Source organism: Suncus etruscus, chromosome 3 (assembly GCF_024139225.1).
Source record: "Suncus etruscus isolate mSunEtr1 chromosome 3, mSunEtr1.pri.cur, whole genome shotgun sequence".
Classification (NCBI taxonomy): Eukaryota; Metazoa; Chordata; class Mammalia; order Eulipotyphla; family Soricidae; genus Suncus; species Suncus etruscus.
Window position 1 is genome coordinate 86,749,648 of NC_064850.1, and position 15,633 is coordinate 86,765,280.

Sequence of the window (15,633 nt, forward strand, 5' to 3'; positions counted from 1 at the left end):
GTGCTTAAATAAAGATATCATTATTTTACAAAAACCCTGAGCATCACAGAGTGTAACTACCCTCCACCCTCCAAAAAATGAAATCTTCCCCCTCCAAAAAAGAAATTTTGTTCATGGGACAATGTGAATAGACCTTGAAGATACTGAGTGAAGAAAAATACTGTGTGTCTTCGTTCATATGTGAATGCTAAGTAAATTAATGAAATAAAAACCTTACATGAACTTATAAAAAAATCTGTAATAACAAAATGCTGGTGTGTGAGGGAAGGGGAATAGAGATGGTAAGGCTTCACTTGGGCTAAAGCAATAGTTCAGTGGATAGGGCACTTGCCTTGCATCAGGACGACCTGGTTTTGATTCTCAGCATCATATACGCCCCCTGAGCCTGCAAGGAGTACTTTCTGAGCATAGAGCCAGTAGTAACCCCTGAGGTTGGCCAAATGTGGTCCAAAAACCAAAACCAAAACAAAACAAAAAGTCCTATCAGAGGCCGGAGCAGTGGCACAAGTGGTAAGTTAACTGCCTTGCCCACACTAGCCTAGGACAGACGGGGGTTCAATCACTGGCATCCCATATGGTCCCTCAAGCCAGGAGCGATTTCTGAGCAAATAGCCAGGAGTAACCCCTGAGTGTCATTGGGTGTGTTCCCAAAACAAAACAAAACAAAAAAATCTAGGAAACTTTTTGTTATAATAGAGGTGTTTGGGGCTGGAGAGATAGCACAGCAGTAGGGCATTTACCTTGCACGAAGCTGACTCAGGACAGACGGTGGTTTGAATCCCAGCAACCCATATGGTCCCCTAAGCCTGCCAGGAGAGATTTCTGAGTGTAGAGCTAGGAGTAATCCCTGAACACTGCCGCATGTGACACCCCCTCCAAAAAAAAAAAAAAAGTCCTATCAGTAACTTTTTTTTTTTCTTAAAAAAAATATGGAACGCTTCATGAATTTGTGCATCATCCTTGCTCAGGGGCCATGCTAAGCTTCTCTGTATCATTCCAATTTTAGTATATGTGCTGCCGAAGTGAGCACATTAACAATTTATTTGAAAAATTAAAAATAAGTTGAAACACGTTCCTTCTCCTCACCAGAGTGAGGAGAAAAAGAAGCTACAGAAGTTAGCAGAAGTGGATGACTAACTGAAATAAGAGCAAATTATTTTAATAGCAAAGAATAGGAAGAAAACAAGACAGAGGACAGTAATATCTCCATGGTTACCCCATATGGCTTACATTTTCCAGAGACAATAGATACGAGGGAATCAGCTCAAAATATCCTACAAATAGAGAAATCCCTTTTGTCTATACTTTGATTCCCTCTTCAGACATTTTCTTTCTCCAGATGTTTAAAAGGAGGGTAAAAGTGGTCATTGAAGAGCTATGAACCGAAATTCCATTGATTTCTTAGCAGCAGAGGAACTCAACTATTAAGGGGAAGTTGAGGTTTGCAACTTTCTAAACAGTTCTTATAATTTGGCTTCTGCTAATATGAAAGATTTTTGCTGACACAAACTCTGACAGAGTCCTGGAGAAAGTTATAAGGGAGAACAAACTTGACAACCAGGTCTACCCCACTTCATGTTTTCTCTCCCTGCTTCTCTAGGCAATTCCATTCACAAGTTAAGATCTCTCATTCCCTCTTGAGTAGTTCCTTGTGTGAATTTAAAATAAGAAGTTTTGCCATGGAATTTATACAGTATAATATCTTGAACTAGTTTAGTTTTAAACCCTTTCCGGGGCCGGAGAGATAGCATGGAGGTAAGGCATTTGCCTTTCATGCAGGAGGTCATTGGTTCGAATTCTGGTATCCCATATGGTGTCTGTCCCTCCCCCCCACCCCCCCCCCCCCCCCCCCCCCCCCCCCCCCCCCCCCCGTGCCTGCCAGGAGCAATTTCTGAGCCTGGAGCCAGGAATAACCTCTGAGCACTACCGGGTGTGACCCAAAAACCACAAAAAACAAAACAAACAAACAAACAAAAACCCTTTTCGTTTCAGTTTTTTAACTGGGAGTAATCCCTAAGCACAGAGTGTAGGGTGGGGAGCACAACACACACCTACAAAAAAGAGGGCAGGAGAGATTGCACAGAGGTAGGGAGTTTGCTTTGCACAGGACCAACCCAGGACAGACTCAGGTTCGATTCCTGGCATCCCATATGGTCTCCCGAGCCTGCCAGGAACTAAACAAAAATGAGAGAGAGACAGAGAGACAGAGAGACAGAGAGAGAGAGAGAGAGAGAGAGAGAGAGAGAGAGAGAGACAGACAGAGACAGAGACAGAGAGAGAGACAGAGAGAGAGAGGGAGAGAGACAGAGACAGAGAGAGACAGAGAGACAGAGAGACAGACAGAGACAGAGAGACAGAGACAGAGACAGAGAGAGGGAGAGAGAGACAGAGAGAGAAAGAGAGACAGAGAGAGACAGAGACAGAGACAGAGAGACAGAAACAGAGACAGAGAGACAGAGACAGAGAGAAACAGAGAGAGAGACAGAGAGACAGAGACAGAGAGATGAAACCAAATGTTTCCTTTACTTTTCCAATATCTTAGATCAACTTTGTTGCTCAGCAGTAGAGCACATGCCTTGCATGGGTAAGGCTTTAGGCTCTATCCCCAGTGCTGTAAAGCTAAATAAATTCATATAAAAAATAACCTACTCTTTTTTTTTTTTTTTTTGGCTTTTGGGCCACACCCGGCGGTGCTCAGGGGTTACTCCTGGCTATCTGCTCAGAAATAGCTCCTGGCAGGCACAGGGGGACCATATGGGACTCAGGGATTCGAACCAACCACCTTAGGACCTGGATCAGCTGCTTGCAAGGCAAACGCCGCTGTACTAACTCTCCGACCCCGAAATACAAGTACTCTTAACTAAGTGATGACATGATAGTTGGATTACTTCCATGTAAAATGTCAAAACTTTACCTTCCCAGGAGCTTTAAGCATTTTATAAAAAGGGATCAATAATGCAAAATAATCTCTACCTGATATGTGTATACGAAGGCTCTTAGAGAGGGAACTTCAAGTTCCTTCTCAGATTCTTTACCTCACATCTGCTTTAATGCATCCTTGTAAGACCACACACACACACACACACACACACACACACACACACACACACACACACACTTTTTTCTGAAATGATTCAGAAAAGAAAATCCAAATGTAGTTTACTCAAAAGACAATTGATAGTGAGAAGAGAAAAGGCAAGCAGAAGAGGAGAAAATGGAAGAAGTATTATTATAAAGCAATAAAATAACTGCTTGCCACACAAAATAATTTTTAATAAAGGAGATCTAGTGGTAGCTTAAAGCTCTAGAGTTTTCCATTTCTGAAAAGAAAGACAGGGCTCCAGTTTTGATCCCTGGCACCCATTGCCTCCTGAATACCCACTAAGTAGATAGCTCTGATGGTTCCCAGTCACTAGAAAGAAACCTGGAAAAAAAGCTTCAAATGTGAGAGGTTTTGCCTGGGTTATCCAAAATGAGAACTGGAGGGTTGATGTGATAGCACAGTGGTAAGGCATTTTCCCTATACAACTGAGCCCAGACCTAGGTTAACTCCCCAGCAGCCCACATGGTCTCCCAGAGCCTGTCAGGAGCAATTTCTGACACAAAATGAGAATTGGGAATTAATGCCTATGTTAAAGGAGTAAAATTTGGGTAGGTGGAAATGAATGGGAATGACATTTTGTCACGTAAAAGTTACAGAGCTCATAATTTTAGAAACTGCTTTTAAAAACGATTCATTAAGGACCAGAGAAACACTTCAACAAGCTGAATATGTGCTTTCCATGCAGGAGGCCTGGATTCGATTCCTTGTACCACATATGGTTCCAATCACCAATTCAGCAATTGTCCTGAGCACTTCCAGGTCAGGCCCCAAAATAAAAATAAAACAAAACAAAATAAACAAAACAAAATAAAAACAAAATAGCACTACTTATTAGTGCTATTAAGGAGAAGAAGAAACCAAGTCCTCCTTTTACTCTGACTCTTGGATCAGTCACTTAGCTCCCCTCCCAAGAGGTAACTACTATTGCAGATAGACAATAAATAAGCATAAATGATGGAATAGTATATTTGCTCTAGTCTATCTTTGACAACTCCAACACACCAAAAAAATTAAAAACTGGACAACACAAAACTATATAATGTCTACTACCATACAGACTGGTATGCTTCAAAACATGTATTTTACTGATGGACTTTTAATTTGGGGATGGTCTTTTGGTCTTAAAAACAACTTTGACAGACATGATTATAAACATGTGTGAATCACCACTTTTGATCTGATAAAAATGGTTTTCTTTTGCTTGAATCATTTCCTTGCAGCTATTTATGTGAATAAATAATAAACTTTTCTTAAGTCACAATCATCTACAAGTTAAAATATATATTCTATTTTAAATGTCTAATTGGTATCTTTGCTTGGTTTGGGGACCACATCTGGTGATGTTAAGGGATAACTCCTGGCTCTACTTTTAGGATTCACTCCTGGCTGTACTCTGGAAGCCGTATGGAATGCTGGAGATGGAACCCATTTGCGGTGTGCAAGGCAAATGCTCCACCCTCTCTAGCCCATCAAATATCTAATTTTAAAGACAATGAGTAATAGTTTGAATGGTAATGGAAGATTTAAGTTAATGTCAGGTGATATTTCTCAATAGAGTTAAACAGTTAATGAAAGTGAATATCCAGGTCTACTTTTGTTCCCTTATAGAAAACTACTAAAATTACAATAATGGTTATTTAATGCATAAACTCAAAGTCATGCAGAAACCAATAGGAAAAAAAAAAGTAAGCTGGAAAGCAAATGAACAAGTTTAACTGACTACGTTGCAAACCCAGAAAGCCAGAATTTTAAACCCAAGATGAGAAAAGCTGAAACCCAACCTGATTTATACTTCAGAATCACTGTCAGGAATTAGAGACAGTAAGAGACAGTAGAAACACGCTCTAATGTGCAGGTACAGCCCTGAGCAATATTCTAGGAGCACTTTGAAAATTGTATAAGAGCAATTAGACACTCCTTGCTCCCTTTCTAACTAGCCCCCTTCCCTCCAAAAGAAGATGAAAGTTTTCATTCTCCAGATAGGGTCAAGTAAGAGGCCTCTGTAGAAACAGGAATATTAACTAAATTTATGGATAATAGATGCTGAGATTTCCAGCCCTCTTTTCATTCATTTCCTAGATGTGGCAACTAGATGTGTATACTCCATTAAAAAATGTGTAGTATCCTCACTAAATCTAACCACTTCGAAAGCAAAAACCTAAAAATGGTAAGATTAGACCAGAGACTGGGAGGGAGTAGGGTGAGAGTCACAAGAGGGGATATTTGGGTCATATTGAGTGATGTTCAGGGATCACCTCTGGCAGTGCTAGGGGACCATATGAGGTGCCAGGGATCAAACCAGGTCTGCCTTGTGCAAGGCAAGCATCTTGCATCTTGTTGCCTGTTTTATTTCTTCTGCCCCTAGACCTGAGGTTTTAGATTGATTGATTTATTGCAGCATCTCCAGAATCTAGAACACCATTTGTCACTTAGAAAGCATTCATTAGATATTTGCTGAATGAGTGATTATTCACTGTAAACATTTATAATATTGGGATGGGAGTGATAATACAGAGAGTAGGGTGCTTGCCTTGCATGCAACCAACCTGGATTCAATCCCCAGTACCATGTATGGTCCCGTCAAGCTGCTAGAAGTGCTTCCTGAGTGCAGAGTCAGGAGTATGCCTTGAGCACTACTGGAGTCACCTCCTTCAAAAAAAATTTAAAACAGGGCCAGAAAGATAATACCACAGGTAGGGCATTTGCTTGCTCTCCAGAAACCTGGATTAAATTCCCAGCACCCGATAGGGTCCTGCGAGCACTTCCAGGAGTACTCTTTGAGTGCAGAGCCAGGAATAATCCCTGAATATTGCCAGGTAAGGTTCAAAAGCAAAAAATTAGATAATTATAATATTAAGAAAAGCACAAGGAGGACATGAGAAAATTGTTTTGCCTTTAGAAAAAAAGACTTGCAGATCTTATTTTTAATTAATATCTTTATTTAAACACCTTGATTATAGAAACCCAACAATATGATTATAGTTGGGTTTCAGTCATGTAAAGAACTCCCCCCTTCACCAGTGCAGATCTTATTTTTTAATTATTAACATTAGGAGAAAGAAGAATGGGTGTTAAACACATTAGTTTTTCTAACTTTTTCTATGACAAGTCCTACACAGTTTGATGATTTTTAAAAGTTCTGAAACTCTGCTTCTTATGCTCATGTAGGTGGGAATCAGGTACTTTTTGTGAAACACCAAAAGACATTAACATTTAATTACCCTGCCATGTGAATTAGACACAAGTTCACTGAAAGAAAGCATGACTAGTGTCTATTATGCAATACAAATTAAATGATTTTAAAACTATAAAATTAGAGTTGGGCTGCAACTCAAGAGGTAAAAAAAAAATGTGCTTTCCATGTGTGTAGCCCAGAGTTTGATACTTGGTATCACATGTTCCCAAACACCACTGGGTGTGGACCTGGTGACTCTTCAGCACTACCAGTACTACCCCAGTACAGAAGGTGTGAGATGCCCCCAGCAATAAAAAGGGGGGGTGGAGAGATAGCATGGAGGTAAGGTGTTTGCTTTTCATGCAGAAGGACGGTGGTTTGAATCCCTGCATCCCATATGGTCCCCTGTGCCTGCCAGGAGCGATTTCTGAGCATAGAGCCAAGAGTAACCCCTGAGTGCTGCAGGGTGTGACCCCCCCCCCAAAAAAAAAAGAATCAGGGAAATGGCTCAAATGATAAAGCACTTAGCTTAGTGGTCCCTCTTGGATCGAAGCACTGAAACATCAGCCTGTGCTGCTGGACTGAACATTAATAGGAGTGGTCCTAGCCATGCCCACATTACCCCAGGTCATGGTCCCAATAAGAAATTAAATTACATTATGGGGTAGAGAAGCTGAAAGATAGTACAGGAACACTTGCCTTGCATACAGCTAACCTGGATTCCATGCTCTATCCCCATCAGAACACTGCTAGTATGACCCCAAAACCCAAAAACAATGAAAAATCTCCACAAACTTTTAAAACACATCAAACAAACTCAAAAACACAGAGCTCACACTCTGCCTTTCCCTAAATACACAGAGCTCAAGCCCTACTTTCCCTTAACTTGATTGATATATTATAAGTATCCCATTCTCACATAAAATAAATGGATTTATCTCCCCTAAGTGGCTCTTAGATGGTTTGAATTTATAAGTGCTTTACTCTCCCAGGATCAGACATCACCAGCATCATCTACAGTAAAGTTCACAAGTTCTTTAATTCTATTGTTGAATCCCCAACCCAGTAACTGAATAGCACAGGGACAGTTCCCTGACCTCCACTAGGGAATACCCCAACCCCCCAAAAATTATGTCAAAAATAAAAAGAAAATAGAATTTATTAAATTGACTTTTGCCTAAGAATTAGTAGATCACTGTTATCAGTTTATATCAGTTTAGCAGTACAATGTACAATATTTTGTTTGGTTTGGTCTTGAAGTCATATGAGACAGTAATTTGGAGCTGCTCTGAATACTCAAGGAAAGAAATGCTGCAAAACTTTTCCATAATTCTCAATAGGGATTGTGTATAGCTATTCTAGAGAAACTTGCTCTCTCTCTCTCTCTCTCTCTCTCTCTCTCTCTCTGCTTGTTCTGTTATTTTGTTGAGCAGTTTTCCAACTTCACTGTGTGTATCATGTTAAAAATAACCATATGAAAAATGAGAGATAGATCACTGGACTGGAGTACCTACAGCACCCATTTGCATATAGGAATGCTGGGCTCGAGTCCTGGAACCACTGAGAGCCACCCTCAAAATACTGAAGGTGGGGGCCTGCGAGGTGGCACTAGAGGTAAGGTGTCTGTCTTGCAAGCACTAGCCAAGGAAGGACCAAGGTTATATCCCCCGGTGTCCCATATGGTCCCCCAAGACAGGGGCAATTTCTGAGCACTTAGCCAGGAGTAACCCCTGAGCATCAAACGGATGTGGCCCAAAAAACCAAAAAACAAAACAAAACAAAAATACTGAGGGTGTCAAGAAAATATGTCTTAAAAGTAAAAGTGACCTATGTTTAAATTCTATTTGAATTCTGTCCAAGCTCTAAACTTACCCATTTGTATACCCTGGAGCCATTATTTTTTAAAATTGATCTTAGTTTCTTTTCTTTTCTTTCTTTCTTTTTTTTTTTTTTTTTTTTTTTTTTTTTTGGTTTTTGGACCACACCCGGCGGTGCTCAGGGGGTTACTCCTGGCTGTCTGCTCAGAAATAGCTCCTGGCAGGCACAGGGGGACCATATGGGTGGATCGGCTGCTTGCAAGGCAAACGCCACTGTGCTATCTCTCCGGGCCCGATCTTAGGGCCCGATCTTAGTTTCTTATCTCTAAAAAATATGTTCTTGGGGCAAGAGAGAGAGCACAGTGATAGGGTGTTTGCCTTGCATAAGGCCAACACAGGACAGACCCTGGTTCGATTCCTGGCATCCTATATGGTCCCCCCACGCCAAGAACTATTTCTGAGTGCATAGCCAGGAGTAAGCCCTGAACGTCAAACGGGTGTGGCCCAAACAAACAAACAAAAATGGAGTTATAGTGCAGCCACAAATACAGCTGCTTGGTCCAGGAATTTCAAGCACTAATATTGATACTGAAGCTTTTTTATTTATTTATTTATTTTTTTTTTTTTTTTGGTTTTTGGGCCACACCCTGTGAGGCTCAGGGGTTACTCCTGGCCTGGCTTCTTTTTTTTTTTGTTGTTGTTTTTTTTTTTTTTTTTTTTTTGGTTTTTGGGCCACACCCGGTAACGCTCAGGGGTTACTCCTGGCTATGCGCTCAGAAGTCGCTCCTGGCTTGGGGGACCATATGGGACGCCGGGGGATCGAACCGCGGTCCGTCTCCTAGGCTAGCGCAGGTAAGGCAGGCACTTACCTCCAGCGCCACCGCCCGGCCCCTGGCCTGGCTTCTTGGGGGACCATATGGGACGCCGGGGGATCGAACCACGGTCTGTCCCCTAGGACGGCAGGTGGGCACCTTACCTCCAGCGCCACTGCCCGGCCCCTTTTACTTTTTTTTTTTTTTTTGAAGCTTTTTTAGTGCATGTTTTTGGCCTTAAGGTTTTCAGAAAGTACAATTTTTTAATATCAAAAATATTACCTAGTCAAAAAAATTACCTAGTAATGTTAGACCTAATACTGGCATATCTGAAATTTTGGTCAAGTGAAACAGGGCTATAGGTGAAACTGATTGTGGGTGATGGGTACAGCATGTATGACTTTGGCAGGGTGAGGACTTGGTCCATCATCTGCTCCCAAGATTGACACACCAAGTTTTAAATTTAAGAAGAGGGCCAGAGAGATAGCACAGTGGTAGGGCGTTTGCTTTGCAAGCGGGACAGTGGTTTGAATCCCTGCATCCCATATGGTCCCCTCTGCCTGCCAGGAGCAATTTCTGAGCACAGAGCCAGGAGTAACCTCTGAGTGCTGCAGCATGTGACTCAAAAACAAAATAAACAAAATAAAAATAATGAATGATGCAGGTGAGATAGCTCAAGGGGCTGGAACACATGCTTTGTGTGAGAGAGGCCCTGATTCGATTGCTGTTAAAACCACTATGAACCTCCCAGAAAAGTAGAATAGATGATCACCTTAGTAATGCAATAAGAATGCTTTTGACAAAATTAACTATTAGACAAATTCAACAAAAAAATATAAAGGAAATGTCCCTCAATATAACTAAAGCCCTATATGACAAACCCACAGTTACTATTATAGTAAGTGATAAAAATCTAAGAGCTTTTTCTCTAAGGACAGAAACAGTCATGTCTGTTCTTGCCATTTTTATTCAGCTTTTATTGGTTATATTTTTATTTTAGCTAGCGCAATTAGGCAAGAAAACATAACAAAAGTCAAACAAAATCAAAAGAAAGAATTAAAGCCATCATTGTCTATAGAAGACATCATAGAAAGCCCTGAAAATATCACCAAAATGTGTTAGAACTAATAAATAAAAAATTAATTAAGTTATGACATAAAAATAAATATCTAATAGAGGAGAAAGTGATCCAGGAGTCTATCCTATTTTAAATAGAATTGTTGCATTAAGCCCTTAGGATGGGCTTGGATGGTGGTGGATGGTAATGGAGGCCTTTGTCCTCCAGCTCAGGACCACGTGGCTTCACTTTCTCCATCAGCCAGTGGGTCTGCCAGTTCAGGTGATTGTGGCGGGCAGAAAATTCACTCACATGCAGGCTTCCAGAGAGATAACATCTTTATTTGCCCTGGCCAACGTGTAGCCTATATCACATGCCTTGGGGCCGGTGAGATGGCGCTAGAGGTAAGGTGTCTGCCTTGCAAGTGCTAGCCAAGGAAGGACCGCGGTTCGATCCCCCAGCGTCTCATATGGTCCCCCCAAGACAGGGGCAATTTCTGAGCGCTTTAGCCAGGAGTAACCCCTGAGCATCAATGGGCATGGCTAAAAAAAAAAAAAAAAAAAAAAAAAAAGCACATGCTATTCTTAGCTTGCCCTGCGTCTTAACTTTTTTCAGCCATTTCTTCTCCTCCTCCTATCTCCAAATCATCCAGGCAAAATCCTCTTTGGCCCCTCATGCCAAACCTTTTATAATTTCCCCAAGACCCCTCCCAGGAATGGGAGAGTCTTGCAGGTAAAGTTACACATAAATCCAGAGTGGGGTTACACAGGAGTCTATCCTATTTTAAATAGAATGTCCCAAAACATCAAGTATCTAACAGATATGGGAGACTATATCATGAAAACTTTAAATCACTATAGACTATAGAAAGAAATAGAAGAAACTCTTAGGGAATGGAAAAATACCCCATGATCATTGATCAGAAGAATCAATATTGTTAAAAGACTATCCTAGGGGTCAAAGAGATAGCATGGAAGCAGGGCATTTGCCTTGCATGCAGAAGGATGCATCCCATATGGTCCCCCGAGCCTGTCAGGAGCAATTTCTTTTTTTTTTTTTTTTTTTTTTTTTTTTTTTTGGTTTTTGGGTTTCACCCGGCAGTGCTCAGGGGTTACTCCTGGCTCTATGCTCAGAAATCGCTCCTGGCAGGCACGGGGGACCATATGGGATGCCGGGATTTGAACCACAGACCTTCTGCATGAAAGGCAAATGCCTTACCTCCATGCTATTTTTCCGGCCCCAGGAGCAATTTCTGAGCAGAGCCAGGAGTAACCCTTGAGCGCTGCCAGGTGTGACCCAAAAAAACAAAAAAAAACAAAAAACAAAAAGACTATTCTACCTGAGCTATTATATATTCAATGCTATCCAAAATTAACTATCCAAATTCAGATGACAGTCTTCAAGGATCTAGAAATGTCAGGCAAGGACCTAGACAAAAATTGTATAAGATTAGAAGAGACCTCAAGTAGCCAAAGCCATATTGCAAAATTGGAACTTGGGAGGTTGCTCATTACCTAATTTATAACTGTAATATAAAACTATCTATATGATCCAAATTGCATGATATTGGATTTAAAACAGGCTCTCTGATCAATGTGTCAGAATTGAATTTCCAAGACAAAACTTCATATTTATAGATGGTTAATTTTCAACAAAGGAGCTGAGAACTTTGAAATGGAATACAGAGAGATAACTTCTTCAACAAATGGTACTTGAACACTTGATACCTCTGTAAAAAAATTAAATTTGGGGCCCGGAGAGATAGCACAGCAGCGTTTGCCTTGCAACCAGCCGATCCAGGACCAAAGGTGGTTGGTTCGAATCCCGGTGTCCCATATGGTCCCCCGTGCCTGCCAGGAGCTATTTCTGAGCAGACAGCCAGGAGTAACCCCTGAGCACCGCTGGGTGTGGCCCAAAAACCAAAAAAAAAAAAAAAAATTAAATTTGGTCCTATATTTGGTCCTCACACAATTCATATCAATTTAAAGTGGATAAAAAAAAACTTTAGATATGGTCAGAAATGATAAAGTATATTGAGGAAAATATAGATATAATACCTAAGATTTGGACCTCAAAGGCACCTTAAATGACATAATGCCACTAGAAACAAAACTAAGAAATGGGATTGCATCAAATTAAAGAATTTCTTCATGGCAAAAGAAATATGGGCTAAAACTGAAAGACAACAAATTGAATGGAGAAAAACTATTCATATTTCAACAATCAGATAAAAGGTTGATATCAGGAAATCAAAGTACTCACAAAGATCAACAACAACAAAAATTCAAAACCATGAGGCTGAAGCAGTGGCACAGTTGGTAGGGCTTGCACATACTAACCTAGGACCACAGTTCGATCCCCCAGCGTTCCATATGATCCTCCAAGCCAGGAGCGATTTCTGAGCGCATAACCAGGAGTAACCCCTGAGTGCCACCGGGTGTGACCCAAAAACAAACAAAAAACAAACAAACAAAAACATATCAAAAAAGGGGAGAGGAAATGAACAGACTCTTCCTAGAGGAAGACAAAGAAATGCATATAGGGGCCAGAGAGATAGCATGGAGGTAAGGCGTTTGCCTCTCATGCAGAAGGTCATCGGTTCGAATCCCGGCGTCCCATATGGTCCCCCGTGCTTGCCAGGAGCGACTTCTGAGCATGGAGCCAGGAGTAACCCCTGAGCACTGCCGGGTGAGACCCAAAAACCAAAAAAAAAAAAAAGAAATGCATATAAAAACTGCTTAGCATCACTTCTTATTAGGGAAATCCAAAACAAGATGACAGTTAAGAGGGACTGGAGAGAGTATAGCAGATAGGGTGCTTTTCTTGCATGCCAGGTTCAATCCTATTTGGTCCCCTACTAAGGAGTAATTTCTGAGTCCAGACTCAGGAGTAACCCCTGAGCAATGCTGGGTGTGACCCACTTCCACAAAAAGATAAAATGAAATATCATCTCACACCAGTGATAATGGCTCTTATCAAATAGTGGGAACAATCTGTGTTGGTGAGGAATATTGTCTGGTTTAATCCCTGTAAAAAATATATTAAGAACCAGCAATCCCACTTTTGGGTATCTAACTCTAGGACACTAAAGCTCAGAAGGACATATGCACACCAAGATTCATTGCAGCACGTAGTACATTAGCTAAGATATGGAATCAGTTTAAGTGTCCAATGACAGATGAGTGTATTATGAAGATGTGGTATATATATATATATATATATATATATATATATATACACACAATGGAATACTACACAGTTGCAAGAAATGATAAAATCATGCAATTCACTGCAGTCTGGATGGAATTGAAAGATGGTATGTTGAATGAAGTAAGTCAGAAGGACAAACACAAAATAATCTCTTATCTGTAGTATATAGAATAGCCAGATAGGGAAATGCGATATAGTAAAGGGGGTGGTGTCTAGATTACCCTTGATCCCAAAGTAAATGGAGAAGAACAGAGAAGAAAATAAATCAAAACTAAAGGAAGAAGAGGAAGGCAATTACCAGGGTAAAGGGGTTATGTGTCTTAGTTATACAGGCAGTGGGAGAGAGGTATAGCTCAATATCCAAAGCACAGACTCAAGAACATGGAAAATATGGGATCTGACTGTAATAACCAAACTTTAAAATGTGCTTGTCAATGTGGCAGGCAGTGAGAAGGGAGAGGAGAGGCAGGAGGGAACATGGGAATAGGTAAACATTGGTGGTGGGAGTGGTGCTGAAAATTCAACTGTCAATAATTTTGGTTCCCCCTTCCAAGCCTGCCAGAAATAATTCCTGAATACAGAGCCAGGAATTGCCCCTTGCACCACCAGGTGTGACCCAAAACAAAAACAAAAACAAAACAAACATCCCTCCCCACAAAAGAGTATGTTTTTTACTAATGGCACTTCTGATTACCCTCTACTAGATTACAAAATATCTATTTAGCCTTAGCTTGCTAGGCATTTTATACTTTTCCAATAATGAATTGATGTTTATTTATATTAAATGTACTGTTTATTCAGGGGATTTTGTTACTTATAAAGAGGTTTTGATTATATGCTATTATTTATTAATGCACATAATCAAACACTACGTATAGCATTTGTTTGTTTGTATGTTTTGCTTTTTAGGGCCACACCTGGTGACACTAAGGGGTTACTCCTGGCTCTATGCTCAGAAATCGCTCCTGGCTCTGCACTCAGAAATTTTACCTGGTGGTTTTGGGGGGGACATATGGGATGCTAGGATTGAACCCAATTGCACAGCAGGCAAGGAAAGTACCTTACCTGCTGTCCTATTGTTCTGACCTCATACCTTTATTTTTAAATTTGATTTACACTTTTGTGGAATTTTAAGCATTTAGTTCTATATAGGTGTCACCATGTTCATAATAATAATAATAATAATAATAATAATAATAATAATAATAGAACAAAAGAAAGACAGAATTATCTCAAAAAAGTAAATAAAAGAAAGAAAACTTTGCCATGACATAGGAATGGAGATATTGGTCAAAGAATAAATAATTTTAATTAAGCAAAGATAAAACTTTAGAACTCTACTATAACATAATACTTGTAGTCCATAATACTGCACTGCATACTTTTTTATTGGATTTTGGGTCACACCCGGTGGTGCTCAGGGGTTACTTCTGCTCAGAAGTTGCTCCTGGCAGGCTCAGGGACAATATGGGATGCGGGATTCAAACTTGGGTCCATCCTGTGTTGGCCACATGCAAGGAAAATGCCTTACCACAGTGCTATCGCTCCAGCCCCTCTATTGCATACTTATAAATTTGCTAAGAGTGTAGATCTTTTGTTTTTGCATGGAAGCCATACATGGTGATGCTTGGGGAATCATGTGGTATTGGGGATTCAGCTTGGGACTCCTGCATGCAAAGAGAACTCTGTCCCTGGCCCACATCTTAATTATTATTAACTTAACATACATAATTAATAAAAAAAATATATAGGAGAAGGGACCAGAGAGATAGTACAGGGTTAAGGTGCTTGGCTTGGATGTGGCCAACTCTGGCTTGAATCCCTGGCACACATATGGTCCCTGAGCATGCCAGGAGTGATTTCTAAGCACAAAGCCAGGAGGTCCTGAGCACCTCCAGGTGTGACTTCCAAAACAAACAAAAAACAGTATGGAGATTCCTTGAAAAAAAAAAAAACCCAAAAACAAAACCCATCAATTAGCAATTGCACTTGTGAGTGACATCTAAAGAAAATGAAGCAGGCAGGAGCAATATACAGTGGGTAGGGCATTTGTCTTGAAGCAGCAGATCTGGGTTCCCCAGGACCCCATATAATCCCCCAAACTCACCAACAAATTCCCTGAGCACAAAGCCAGGAGTAAGCCCTGAGCACTGCTGGATGTAACCCCCCAAAATGAAAACACTAATAGGAAAGATATTTCTGTACCCATATTCACTGTTGCACATTTACTTCTATAATTTTTTATTTTTTATTTTTTGTTTTTTTGGGCCACACCTGTTTGATGCTCAGGGGTTACTCCTGACTAAGCGCTCAGAAATTGCCCCTGGCTTGGGGAGACCATATGGGTTGCCAGGGGATCGAACTGAGGTCCTTCCTTGGCTAGTGCTTGCAAGGCAGACACCTTACCTCTAGCGCCAACTCGCCGGCCCCAATTTTTGATTTTTGAGTCACACTCAGAG

The 15,633-nt window shown here is 40.8% G+C and overlaps 1 non-coding gene across 1 annotated transcript; it reads right to left on the reverse strand.

Moving 5' to 3' along the window:
• Window positions 1-923: 923 nt before the first annotated feature.
• LOC126005768 (U6 spliceosomal RNA) lies at window positions 924-1,030 on the reverse strand. The gene has a single exon (XR_007494803.1). It is a non-coding gene; the product is annotated as a U6 spliceosomal RNA (small nuclear RNA).
• Window positions 1,031-15,633: the final 14,603 nt, after the last annotated feature.